This window comes from Pholcus phalangioides, unplaced genomic scaffold, assembly GCF_987345545.1.
Source record: "Pholcus phalangioides strain wild (caught in Gottingen) unplaced genomic scaffold, Ppha-v1.0 ptg000003l_1, whole genome shotgun sequence".
Taxonomy (NCBI): Eukaryota; Metazoa; Arthropoda; class Arachnida; order Araneae; family Pholcidae; genus Pholcus; species Pholcus phalangioides.
The window spans coordinates 17,066,599-17,081,807 of record NW_028301596.1 but is presented as its reverse complement, the minus strand read 5'-3'; the positions used below and the strand labels follow the sequence as shown (position 1 = coordinate 17,081,807).

General features: G+C 35.3%; 1 protein-coding gene across 2 annotated transcripts in view; it reads left to right on the top strand.

Annotated features, from left to right (window-relative positions):
* The first annotated feature begins 809 nt into the window (after positions 1 to 809).
* LOC149088183 (uncharacterized) overlaps positions 810 to 15,209 on the top strand; it is a 42,266-nt gene continuing 27,866 nt past the window's right edge. Inside the window, exon 1 of one of the 2 annotated variants that reach the window (XM_089245380.1) lies at positions 810 to 997. The gene's annotated coding sequence lies outside the window, so the exon portion shown is untranslated. Of the gene's footprint in view, positions 1,003 to 15,209 lie in introns of both variants that reach the window. The other variant, XM_089245385.1, reaches the window with a different exon arrangement.

Below are 15,209 nucleotides of genomic sequence, written 5' to 3'. Positions count from 1 at the left end.
AGTAGAAGGGAAAAAAAGGGAGAATTTTTAAAAACAAAAGAAAAAATCGGGATGACTAGAACTAGTGGAAGATACGGTCTACGGTCTTATAATTTGGTTTGTTCCTATAAGTATATCAAATGTTACTACGATTATATACGCAGGTCTGGATTCAAAGTTGGGTATTTTTGTAGCTCGGTTCTCTCTAATTGACTGAGTAAATAAATCTTTAGGTTATGTTGATCATGAACAAATAACATGGAAAAAATGTTTTTATTAAACCATAACTCAATGAGAATCATTCCAGATTCTAAAAAAATTACCACTTATTTTGAATTTAAAGCATGGATCAATTTCAAAATATTTGAATGCCAGTGTAGGTCTTGAAAGTGTGACTTTCATGTCAAGTGTTTACTAATGACAGCTCTTCGACGAAACAGTTTCATCGACGTGAAACGGCTCACGTATATTATTGGCACTCCTATAGTAAGTTAATGAATAGGTTCTGTATACCACATCGTTTATCCTCCACTCGTTATTTTTCACCAGAAACTATTTGTTAAAAACAGCATGTTATGCTCTACAATGATAATTTAACCCGAATCTATTGACCGCTTACTAGAAAAGCTACCCGAGTTGGAAAAAACAACGTCAAGAACCGCGGAAATTAATGTGTTTAGATGCTTGTAGCTAGTAATTTTCTCCAGGAAAAAGTAAAAAGTTCACTAAAAATTTACGGGAGCCGATAGGAGGCGCTTCCAACAGTCCGTGTGTGAGGAAACAATTTTTCCTACTCTGTTGTAAAGAAGCGAGCAACGGGTGGAAAACGATCATTCATATACTCACGCACACACACACCATCCCATCCATGTTTATAAAACTATCTATCATCTGTTGCATTTTCCGTTACGCCACTGGCTGAAGAAGCGGCGCAAAGCATTCTCTATAACATTGATCTCCTGTAATGAAAAGTGTTCTCCTTTACACAGCGCACTTCAAAATATAATTGGATAAAAAAGTAAGGTGAGACTTTTAAAAAAGTTTTTTTTTTATGTTGTGTGTGGGGTGTTTAGAAATTTATAAAATATTTTATTATTAATGCTACGAGAATCATGCTTGAATTTTAAACGGGTTTCATGTAAAATGTTTTTGTTTGAATTACCTTTTAAAAATCAAGATTGAAAACATTAGAATGCAATAATAAATTTTGGATGATCATGTGCTGCAGATAATATGCTGTATATTGACTAAATGTTATCCTTATTCGATATCATTTGTATATATTTTATAATACGTGTTAATTTATAATCAGGTGGAAATTCTAATTTGAATCTTAGTTTTAATCTGAAAATTCTAAATTATTTTCAGATTGTTTTAATTCGTAATTTATCAGTTGATATTTATTAGCTAGCTTAAAATGAAATACCAAATAATAAACTGATAAATTAATAAAATCAATAAACTGACTACTAAATTTGAATTCGGATGATTAAAATAATGATGCTAATAGCATCTCATTATGTTGCAGTAGTAGTAGGTAGGGCTTCCAAAAAATGGCTCGGGGATCCATGATGTTCTTAAGTCAGCCACCTCGTTGGGCAATTTGCCTGTTGTGGCGTCGTATTTGTATTTGTATAGCTACTAATTTTTCAACTTTGGTTTAGATTAATTTTGGTACATAAAATGTTCATAAATTTTGTTCTTTTCGTAAATACTAATACTCATGGGAATTGAAGTAAATAGCGTATTGCCACAAGGATTTTCAGTTTGTTTTATATATTATGAATGCATCAAGATCGTCAATTAATTTAGAGACTCATTTGTAGTTTTTATATAGTTTTTGACATTTTAAATACAAAATTTAATATTTTTTTTCCTCATGTTTTTAAAATTGTAATGCACTTTATTTTTTTTACCGTATTTTTAATTTATCATTGATTTTCAATGACTGAAAATATATTTTTTTTTCTGATGTCAATTGAGTGATTATTGATTGAATTTGGCTTGTAGTCCAAACCAATGTTTTTCATCCACTTGTTCGTGGAAATTTTTTTTGCCGGTCCACGAAACATTGCGATCAATTCACAAAGCCGCTAAATAATTTAAGACACTTAACAAATACTACACCGTCTTTCTATACATATTGGTTTTTATTTATATTTTAGCCGTCATTCAGGTTCGAAAACAATTTTTCCCTTTCATTTATTTTTCTTGCGGCTAGTTCAAAAATTATTTCTTCCATTCATTCATTTTCGGCTAATCCGCAAATAAATTCTCTTATTTTCGCCGGTCCATGGAAATTTTCAACCATTTTCACCCACCGGCGCTACAGTGGTGGTCGGCTTAAGTTGGTTTTCTGTGGTTCCTAAATTCAAAGTGCGAATCCTCGCCGATCTCTCCGTTGGAAAGTCTCGCCAAACAGAGTAACTGGCCGCCCACAACATTACAAATATTCAATCATTATACTGAAATATAGATGACAGCACTCAGACACAACGCTACATACGCTACATAAGACTGTTAGGTACGCACACTCACACTTCCGGCACAGCTAGACCGGAGTTGTGCTCGGTTTGAAAGAAAGAAAGAAACCGTTTTCTTACCGGTCGGCAGTTGTAAAATTTTTGAAGAACACTAATCCTTACAAAGCGTTGAAGAGCGTGAAATAGTTCATGAATTTATTGTGTTAGCTAAACGTATTCTTGGGTAACGTTTCGTAAATGAATAGTGGAATGAAAATCGGACTGAAATGAAATTTTCCAAAATAAAGTTGAAAAATGTGAACTAGATGAAATACCTAATTAATTCAAATGCTATTTCGGAAGAAAAATAAATAAATATTAGAATTCTATGCTATTGAAAACTTTCATGCTCTTAAATCCGTTTTTTAACATTAAATTACACTGCTTTTTTTATTCCAAGTTTTTGATAGGTTTGCTTAGAACAAAATATTAAATATATATCAAAGTGTTTTTTAACTTCTTAAATGTTTTCGCAAATTTCCATGAAAAATTCCCAACACTAATAGTTACAGTTAAAAATAACTAAATTTTTATAATAGATCAGCATGAAATCATTATATGATATTATTTTAATTTAATGAATATTTCTTAATTTTAAGCTTCGAAATGCAGTGTTTTCAGCAAGTGATTCAATTTAGTTTACAATGAAGGGAGTAATAAATAATTTAAAATATTTCGATCACCACGGAACATAGTTTGAGAAACACTGATGTGTAGAAGGATAGCCTGGATCTCTAAATAAACAGTATTCGTTTTTGTATTTTTCTGATCCGGCAGATCTCTATCCGAATCTAAAGAAACTTTTACAGTTCCAAGTATCGCGAGTGGATTAAAGACTTGAGTGAAATGGTCGTTTCTTTTGAAAAGTCTTTTTATTTACAAAAGTAAAAGCGCAAACCTTTTTGTTGAGAGAAAATTCTCGAAGGTTCTCATTTTAAATGTCAAGAGTACGTGTTATCCAGGTTTCGAATTCCCCGAACTTATTTGAAACACGTCTCCGTTCTTCTCGGAATTTGTCCTTTTCTGACGGGTTTTCTAAGAGGATCAACACAGATATATAATGTGCAATGAAATCTAATTCAATCTCTTATGTATATTATATGATATATATTTCGAAAAATTTATTCGTTCATCATTACAGTACGGTCTACTTACATGGGGGCTGCGATTATAAGGCTAACTTATTACCAATTATAACTATTCAATACAAATTTCTCTAGTTTTTAGGGGTACCCAACTTCAAAATTATATTTCTTTATATAATATGTATCCTAAACTTACTACAACTTGTCCTCTATCAAGCAATAACGTTTCTGCATAAAAACAAAAAAAACTTTGCCCACCCAAAATGAATGTTTCCTCCACCCAAATGAAAAATGTGGTCTTTGAGATTCCTTCACATAGAAAACATATCTTTTAAAAACATGCTTTTTACATTGTTCCTAAAATTTATAACACTTTACCTATTGCAAAATATAACACCGTTTCCTGCTTTTAAACGGAGACTTCAACAATACACATTGTTAAAATATACCTAATATTGAAGCTTATTTTAATACTCAAACATAAATTTATACATTTTGACTCTGTTTTACCGAAGCGATTTTTTCGCAAAAATAGTCAAATCTCGATGCGTCGAACGTGCAGCGACCGACAAAGACTTCGAGTTATCGTTAATTCGACTTATATCGGAGATTCCGATTTAAGAGTGAGGAAATGAATCATTTGTTAAAATAGCGGTGCTATTTTATGACGAATACCGTAAAACATGGCAAACAACAGGAGATGAAGAAATTATAATTTAATCTTAATTAATTATTGAATAATAAAATGTTTAGAAATAAACCGGACGCACATATTATGCATTATGGAAACGGATGGATACACATGATACTCGCATAAATGAAACGAATTACAAATAAAAGTGCATGCAGGATTATTTTCTGTCGAAAAATGCAGTGATTTTTTACTGTCGCTCCCTTTATTTGTTCTTCTTTCGTGAGAAAGTCGTTCACTTTTGCAAGAGCAGAAAAATGAATCTGCTAAATTATATTGCTAAATGCTAAATTATATTGCTAAATGCTAAATTATATTGCTAAATGCTAAATTATATTGCTAAATGCTAAATTATATTGCTAAATGCTAAATTATATTGCTAAATGCTAAATGCTAAATTATATTGCTAAATGCTAAATGCTAAATTATATTGCTAAATGCTAAATGCTAAATTATATTGCTAAATGCTAAATGCTAAATTATATTGCTAAATGCTAAATGCTAAATTATATTGCTAAATGCTAAATGCTAAATTATATTGCTAAATGCTAAATGCTAAATTATATTGCTAAATGCTAAATTATATTGCTAAATGCTAAATTATATTGCTAAATGCTAAATTATATTGCTAAATGCTAAATGCTAAATTATATTGCTAAATGCTAAATTATATTGCTAAATGCTAAATTATATTGCTAAATGCTAAATGCTAAATTATATTGCTAAATGCTAAATGCTAAATTATATTGCTAAATGCTAAATGCTAAATTATATTGCTAAATGCTAAATGCTAAATTATATTGCTAAATGCTAAATGCTAAATTATATTGCTAAATGCTAAATTATAATGCTAAATGCTAAATTATATTGGCAAATGCTAAATTATATTGGCAAATGCTAAATTATATTGTTAAATTCAATGTCTAAATTATTTTGCTAAATTCTTATTCTAAATTATTTTGCTAAATTCTTATTCTAAATTCTATTGCTAAATTCTTATTCTAAATTCTATTGCTAAATTAATGTCCAAATTCTATTGCTAAATTCAACGTCTAAATTTTATTGCTAAATTCTTATTCTGAATTATTTTGCTAAATTCTTATTCTGAATTATTTTGCTAAATTCTATTGCTAAATGCTAAATTCTTATTCTGAATTATTTTGCTAAATTCTATTGCTAAATGCTAAATTCTTATTCTGAATTATTTTGCTAAATTCTATTGCTAAATGCTAAATTCTTATTCTGAATTATTTTGCTAAATTCTATTGCTAAATGCTAAATTCTATTGCTAAATGCTAAATTCTATTGCTAAATGCTAAATTCTATTGCTAAATGCTAAATTCTATTGCTAAATGCTAAATTCTTATTCTGAATTATTTTGCTAAATTCTTATTCTGAATTATTTTGCTAAATTCTATTGCTAAATGCTAAATTCTATTGCTAAATGCTAAATTCTATTGCTAAATGCTAAATTCTATTGCTAAATGCTAAATTCTATTGCTAAATGCTAAATTCTATTGCTAAATGCTAAATTCTATTGCTAAATGCTACTTCTTAAATTTATCTCATTCCTGAAAACTTCGACTTTGACTTTTTGGGCTTATCAGCTAGTAGAATCTCTTATTTTGCTACCTAAGTTTTGCCAGAAACTCGAATGTACAACACCTATTGAAACGTATGTGACAACCCATTTTAGAGAAATGACATTTATAGACTAACATAACATTTGTAGAGTAAATATACCTGGTTTATGGTAATAGACCAGGGTTTGATGAAAAAATAAATAAATAAAACTGTGTTCACCAAATAATGTGCTGCTGTACACTGGAGTACCCTGATTGGTGAGGAGGCCACAAAATATTTTTGGGTTAGAATTGTTATTGAATGTAGTGTACAGGGTGTCCTGTAGGTATTAATGCGGCCTTTATCTCATCAACCGTCCGTCGTAGAGCTATAGTTCCGATTAAAGAAAATGCTCGAAAGCCGTTTAAAAATTACGCTTTTTTCACTCTCAAAACTGGTACAAGGTATCTCAAAATAAAGAAAAAAATCTTAATTTTTATACGGTCCCCATGTCCTTTAAGTAACGATTAAAAGTTATTGCTCTGTATCTCTTGAGGCCAACAGAAAAAACTCCATGTTTGTAAGTGCAATATCCGCTGAATTATTTCAATTCCAAATCGGAAATAAAAGTTATGAAAGAACAGCAAAAGCTAACGCGGAAAACGCTTTTTCCCTCATTTATGCTGTCATTTTCCAACTTCACTTCGCTTTTTGAATTCGAATATCTCACCAAATATTCCTCTTAGAAACGTGGTATTTAATTAATTTACTTTTCGTGGTTGGCCTCAGGAAAGACTGGAACAAATGTCTAATTGGAAGTTGGAGGACAGGGGACGTATAAAATTTTACATTTTTTTTTATTTTGTTGCAAACTGTATTTTCACTCTCAGCATTGGCACAGGGTAATTTTTGAAAGCCATTTGATCATTTTTCTAAGTTGAAACTATACCTCTACAACGGACGGTTAATGAGATACATGTCGCATTAACACTTATAGGACACCCTGTATAACAAATTAAACAAGGAATTTTAACATCAAATGAGATATAAAACTCAAGAAGGGTTCGTAAGAGTTCGAATTAGAAAAACTTCGAATTATCCAAGTTCTACTGTATATTTCTACTAAACTTCTCTGAAGGAATCACTTGTGTATATTTACCACCTACCCGGATAGGATCATTCTTTTTATATACAGTCGAATACACCGTTATAGCGAAAATCTCGTTTTAACGAACACTTTTCTAATCCTCCAAATAAGTTTACATAGGAAAAACGCAAACACCTGGAATTCCTTTATAACGAAATGTCATTACAACGAAGTGATTTCTCCGGTCTCTTGGAGTTCGTTATAACGGGATTCGACTGTATTTTAAACCGTAATCTTTCCCGTACACCATTCACCTACATTAATGAAAGAGCCAGCTCTCCTAATGGACAGAGTTTTCAGAAGAAAAGAGTGGTCGTATTTAATTTTAAAGTTTTTTTCCCTGAATATATTATATTTGTTCATTTTTCCGACAAGAACAATACACACGTAACATCAGGGCGGGGGGGGGGGGGGCCAAGTCATTTTATTCCTTTTTCGCTCGAGAACAAAACGTCATTTCCATGATGGTCGTTATAACATCAACAAATGGTGTTGCGTAGAAAATACGAGGGCGTATCCAGTTTCCCATCTCTCTCATTGCGTATTCATCACCGAAAACGTTGTTTCGTGCACGCGTGTGTTGTGTTTATACGTCTTCTCTCTCTTTTTTTTTTTTTAATGTTTCCGGAAGAAAACTTGCGTTTCCCGACCTGACAACCGCATTCACCTAATTAAACTAGGTCTAGACGTGAACGTGCAGATGCGATAAATTAATCAGCTAAACCCACTCGCTGCTGTCGTCCACAATTCCAAGAAAATTTATTATAATCCTCACACTTATACTCTTACTACTTATAATCTCTCCGTTCATCCTAATTAGATCTAGATTTGATTTTCGGCGTCGTAACCGCTAAATGCCACTCTAAACGCAATTTTCCGCGGAATGAATTCAATCAAGCTCTTAGAAGATGTCGAAATACGTGTTGTGTGTGTTAATTTATGGTCTGGATCCACGTGTTCGAAAACTTTTTTAAATATTTAAATGAAATCCTTCGCGAAAGTCTCCTTTGAAACACATGAGGGGGAAGACATTTAATTTACGGAAATGCTTGTTTCCTCATGGAAGCCCTTGAAATTTTCATTAAATTTTAATTTATGTGCGTTGGTGTCTATATTAGGCCGAACACATAGTAAGGCGACCACTAGGTATAAGGGAGTGCATAATTGAAACTACTCCAGCAAACACCAACTCTGGCCATATCGCTGTATTGCAATTTACTGCCATTAATGAGAGGGGTTGGAAGTGAAGGCGCTGTCTGTCGGTGGGTACCTCAAACTCGTTAGGGAAAATATCTTATGTATGTATATCATCTCTTGGGCGTCGCATAATAGAGACTAGCCAAATGAAAACAATTGTTTTTTCTACACCTCACATACTTGAGCAGCGAGACAAAGAAGAGAAAGAGGCCACTCAACGAGGTGAGCGACTTGAAAAATCTGGTTTGTTTTTACCTCGGATGTGCTGATTTTCACTATCTGCTGGTTGGTCCGTTTCTCCCCTTTTTTTACTTTCTCTCTTTCCCACTTATGCGGAGGCATCATCATCATCGCACCCTTGCATTTCAAACCCCCTCCGGCCATATTTTCTCTATCCTCCTTCTCTTTTACTATGCGCGGATGTCTCTTCCACGACCCCTATGCATTTTTTTATTCCTAGTCTCAATTCTCGTACCGCTTTTCTCTTCGCTTCACTATAACCACCGCTTTAATGATTATATCTGAGATTTTATTTGAATTTGAGGCTATGAGATCTTGTCGTTGAAATTTCCACCAAATATGTTTATGGGGGGCGTTGGTGTCTGTAGATGAATGTCTGGAATTTCATTTAAATTTGAGTAGGATGATAGCACAGCGCTGGTGGGCTGAACATTTTCTATAGTCTCCCAATTATGAATAATGCCTGGATAAATAACGTTAATAACAGCTGTCGTCTCCGTTGAATTCACCTCCGTAGCAAGTGAAAGATCCACAACAACACTAAAATATTTTTTTATGTTATAGTTGTTCGTAAATATTTTTCAAGACAGATGACAGCTCCTACCAACGCTCATATTCCGGCACATCCCACTAAATAATTACTTCTCAACATTTACACCAGCGGTTCTTGACCTTATGTGTTTCGTGGACCATTGTGACCGTGAGCTGAAGAGAATTCACGACCGCCGGAGGTAAGCTATTCCGTTTATTAACACAGCCATATTTGAGGAAAAACTCACTGCGACAACACAATCTTGAATTGTCCCTTATTGAACGGAAATGGTATCCCTTGATTTGAGTATCCCTTGTCGAAGCAGTTGATTGATGGTGTATCAATAACTTATGGTTCATCCTACCCATTCCGTTGAAAATTTCAAACACTTCGATCATATCCCTCCGGCACCTTCATTCTTCTAATAATATCCCGTAAATTTTACATCTCAATATCTCGAGGGCGGGGGGGGGGGGGGGGAACGGCAGCTCTTTACACTATCGGAAAAAAAAAAGTGCTCATCATAAATTGATGCAGTCATTAATTTAATTTTAATTTAATTTTTGACTTCAATCATCAATTAAGTTTTATAAAAAAAAAAAGCTATTATTACACATGAATGGCGTTATTCACGCAAAAGACTGACTCCAGTTAATAATTAAGTACTTGATTCACGGCCAGCTTTTTAGCCTGTCAAATATGGTTACTCGAAACGTGTCTCGCCCACACGAACATTTTCACGACACTTGAAAAGCTGAGAGAGCTCTTGTGTGAAGACGATCAATCTTAACACGTTTAAAAACAGGAACTCTTCTGTTGTTATTTTCCATTTTGAACTAGAGGATTAAGGATATAATTTGACCTAAAAGTTATAATTCTGAAGAAAAGTTAGTTAAAAAGAAAATTAGAGCATCCCCGCCAGGAAAGAGAATCAAGGATACTAAATTAATCTTCGTTGATTGAGGGCCATAGCCATTTTTCTCACAAATTCGTAGAATTGCCGGGCATTTCTCGGGCTTTGTTTTATCGAGTTCATACTGTTTATGGGAATCGTTTTGAGTATCCATGACGTACATAGTTGAGCTAAAACATTAAAAAACAACCTTGTAAGGCTACCCTTAAGACGCGCAAGGCTCAGTGCGAAAATATAGCTGGGAGGAAGACGTCTTGACAGTTTCGAGGCCAAAAAAATGTTTGGATTATTTTATGATGGTTACTATAAAGCTTCCGGATGGTACATCTGGTATTTGTATTTGAAGAGAGAGAAGAAAGAAAACACAGAGAACTCTTGTTCGAATTTATTCCATTTTTGTTTGGACATGATATTACGTCCGTGATCGTAAAGAGGTTAAACAAAAATTTTTAACGCACATAATCTACTATAACTTCTTGATTACCAACCAATTCATCTTAATTTTCAACGGCAAGGCTTCATTCATATTCCCGTATTCCCCCCCCCCTTTCAGATTACGTCGATATTTGATGTCATTGCATCTTATTCACGTCGCAAGTTTCATGATAGGACTGACGTCACGTTATGGAAGCATATCGAGTTCAATATGCTAGGAATAACTCTTAATGATCAGCCAGCGTGTTATGGAATGAGCTATCTTCCTGCTTCTAGAAGACAAACATTTTCCGTTTATCGAGCTGTCATAAAACTTGGTCAGTGATCTTTATCGCTGCAATCAAGGAGAATTGCACCAATCCGCCGGAAAAATCAGCTGATGTACATTATACTTATTTCATTATGTATTGCGTTCCAAGTCCATTGGCCACTTCTCACATTGCCTAGATTCAGAAAATGGCCACTTCGCAAAGACGCTGGACTTCAGACGTGTGAGCCGTAACATATATACATTTGCGCACGAAAAGATTCGGATGACGCCGTCTGTACCGACGGCGCTATTTGTCACAAAATATTATACTTATTGTATCTGGTAACTGCTAGATTATTTTTTATTTATCCCATGAATGGACCCCGCTGTCGGAAGAATGATAATACTTTCACAGGAGATAAAGGCTAAAAGAACGCGGAAGAAATCGAAATACGGCATCTGATATTTCGAGAGATATATAAGTCATCTACGAAAAGATTTCTCTCTTATCTCTATTATGTTTTATATTTAAGTTATATTTCTTCTCATCTTAAAGGTTGGCATCGCGTTATTTATTTTTTGAGTTGGTGGATTGAGGTTCATCGCCCCCAAGGGACTGTCTGCGGCACGAACTCGAAAAATATTAGTGTTGGTGGAATGGAAAGATGACAAGTGTCCTTGAAGATGAAATATATCGAGTTGAAAGTAGCTTTATTGGATCTGAAGAGTAGTGTATGCCCTTCTTGGAAAAGGAATTGTGCTGTGAGAGCAACCAGTTCGCCACAATATCCTTCAAATCCGCGTTTGAGCTAATGTAGTCTAGTGTCATGTGTTTTTGAGGAAAATAGAGGTACTGCCATGGGCCGAGATGCACCCCCCCCCCACCGTCAAAGGTGGAGCCTATTGATTTAATGTATATACGTGTACATAAACTGACATAATCATCATCATGCCCCCCCCCCCCCAGCAATCATTATCGTCTCCCCCTCCCCCACCGACTTGCATGGGGATTCATCAAGTAAAAATCGCTGGTCTGGGCTGTGAGATGGATGTTCCAGTACTTCCTAGTGAAATTCGGTGAGAAGATTAATGTTTGCAATGACACGTGTGAGAGTAACCATTTTCGTGCAGAAAAAACGCAGTCGAAATTGCAGCTCGTTGGCTTTTCATGGCACGATGTATAGGTTGCACAATCCTATACTACGCGTGGCTGTTGACTGAATTCAAGGAACTAAATCAGCAATGATCCTTTGTCATGCCCTTCGATGGCCAAGGATGGTTACTGATTGAGGTCACTCGTAATCGGAGATGACAAAGCTGAAGCTATCAGAGTGAATTGAACGGCCAACCTACTAGTGTCGATTAGAATTCGCACGTATTCAGGTTGTCCCGGAATTTTACCGCCAAAATTAGAGGGGGGTGATAGTACACGTCAAAAAGAGCAGGTAGACCTTCAATACGATACTGACATAATACGAAAATTCGGGCGTCGGCAATTTTCACTTCAAAATGTGAAAGATGGGTGGCAACAAACCACCAGTACACGAAACAATATAACTCTGAATGCATAATTACGTTAGGGCCACACATACGCTCACAACACACGCTCCGGCATGCACAAATTCGTTAGAAATTCTCCACAAGAAAGTTTACGAGGTGCATGTGCGGTTAACTAGCACAAAAATGTCTACAAGGTTTTACGTAGAGCCTGGGTTAAAAAAAATGCTTATTCTACAGACTTCTACTTTTATGAGTCAGTTTACATAATAGACATGCTTATGCATGGAATACAATAAAACCTCGCTACGACAATATAACGATATATCTCTCTACAACGATACTCGATATAACGATAGATCCCTTTACAACGATTTTTTTTTCAAATCTTGTTTGGAATTGCCTATAGTCTAATGCTAAACTCCTCTCGATACAACGATATCGTTTACTACGATAAATCTATCTAAAGTGATATATTTTTAGGAGACTTTGAAACTGCTGTAACGATTTTTTTTTCAATTTGCTCAAAATCTCCTTTAATGCAATTTTCAATTCCTCAACAGCTTCTGTTCTTTCTGGGTGTTTAATAACATCGGTATTTTTTGCATTATCTAACCTCCGAAAATGGTGTGATGGAGTTGTAACGCTTCATTCATGCCGAAAAGTTAAGCAACAAACTGATAATACTCCACTGTAACGGTATGATGATCTGGACAGAAATTTCTATTCCCGTCCGCATCGACCTTCATGTCTTCACTAGAGGTTCAGAGACGGTAGTGCACTATCGAGATGACATCCTTGCACCGTATGCTCGCACCATTTCTTTCTGTTACGTGACCTGATGCAATGCCTATGGACGATAATGCAAAGTTAACACAGTTCGTGTTGTCGAGCATGACGTTCAGTCTGAAACGCTGACTCGTATGGAATAGCCACCCATTTCTTTTGACTTATTTTGACCATTTCTTTTGAAGCCAATAGAGAATATATTAGACATCCATGGAAAAAACATTCAACAGCTCTCCATGGTAGCCGCTGTGGTCGAGTGGTCATAGTGACGGACTCGCATCGCGGGGACCCGGGTTCGAGCCCCACCGTCACCACAGTGGTGGTCGGCTGAATTTGGTTTTCTGTGGTTCTCAACTTCGAGGCGCAAATGCGAACCGATCTCCCCGTTAAAAAGTCTCGCCACAGAGAGCAACAGTCCTACAAACAGTACAAATATTCAGTCACTACACATCACTCAGTTCACTTCTGAGATATAGATGGCAGCACTGAAAAATCATACACAACACTAGATACGCACTCAGACTGTTAGGTACACACACTTACACTTCTGGCAATAGACCTGAGTTGTGCTCGGTTTGAAAAAAAAAGAAAAAAGAAAAAGCTCTCCATGGTTCTTCCCGAAGCCTTGGTAAGCTGCGAAATACTTTATCGCTTAAATGGACCCTGATACAGCAAAACGCTAGTGATAATGCTATTATTTGTATGGATCGACGTTGTCGAGCCTGTGCATCCAGCATAGGTGTCCACAACCTATATTGGCTGACCTTCTCCATTGAAATTTCTGTGGCTCAATATATGACTGTTATTTTCTACGCCAGTTATTCGATTTTGGATTTTCTATTCGCTATGTAATTTCATCAGAGAGAGAGAGAGTGTCTTTCGCTTCACCCTGATGTGTATGAACTCCACCAGAAAATAATTGAAACATTTGCTTTTAGAAGCATTTTTGATTTTCTTTTGGGCATTAGCGTACTTTCCACGCAATGCAAAAAAATTGTTAGTTAAAGCACCGGGTAAAGTAGCTTATCACACAACAGCAAATGAATAAACACAACAAATTAATTTTGTTAATGAACTAATCAATTTGAAGTTTTTGTTGCCAATAAAAACTTACAAATGAATTTTATGATGGCACTACCATATCGTCAATTCAGAAGAAATGCCCACGAAAACAGACTTCGTGATAATGCTATCTCTCGATTTAACGATAACCCCTCTACAACGACATTTTTTTCTTGGCTCGCACAGTATTGTTATATCAAGGTTTCACTGTATTATTGAACATGCCCAAGATTCCTGTTTTCATCTAATTCAGTGGTTCATAACTAGGAGTCTACTCTAGAGGATACTTGGAGAAGTTGCGGGGAGAGTCCGTGAGCTTAAAATGAGGAAAACAATATACTTATTGAGAGATAGGCGGCTTTTTCCTCAGCTCAATATAATAAGGAAACATATTTTCTGGATATTAAGCTGAAGTGAACTTGGAAAGAAAAGTCATCTGGTCTTTACCGGGACTCGAACCCAAACCCTCTTGCAAACTGGGCAAACATGCTACAATCTACACCACTAGAATGATGACCCTGCTTTCCTTATTTCACGAACTGCGGCGTGAGGTGCTGAAGTAAAGACATTTATCGCCATTGGGGCGGAGGGCCATTTGATGAAGTTAAGGCTACTTAACCTCACCGAATGGCCCCGAGATGGGACGATAGAAAGAGATAGACGGCTTTTTTTCTAAGCCCAGTGTTTGCCCGGTTTGCAAGAGAGCCTGGGTTCGAGTCCCGGCGGAGACCAGATGACTTTTCCTTTCCGATTTCACCTCAGCATAATATCCGGAAAATACCTGTTTTTTACTTATATATTTATTGTTTTTACCTCAATAATATGATGAATATTATTTCGTGAAGGGGTCCGTGGCTTTTACTCTATTGGCAGCTCTCCCCCTTCCGGTCCTAACCCTATTGACACAAAAGATCTGTGGAACAAAAAGGGTTAATATCTATTTTAGTTAAATTTCCCTTTGTTATCAATGAGTTTTAAGACTTTTGACCAATAATATTCAATATCGAAATCCTGAACTTTATTTTAGGACAAAAATACAGGAATCGTAGTTCCCGGTAGGGAATATTACCAATTAAATTCCGGACTTCCGTGTTTTTCCTTCAGGTTGTATCGATTCTAAGCCCTCCACAGCTTGATGACTTCTACATAGAAATAATGTTTTCCATAAAATAAAAAAAAGCATGTGAATATTCTTCTTCTTTTTTGTCTTGAAATCAATAGCAAACGTTACGCACAAGAAAGGAAATCGGGAACGATACGTGCTGCCGTCATTTTTCCTTTTTAGACTTCTCGTGTGTTTCCGATAT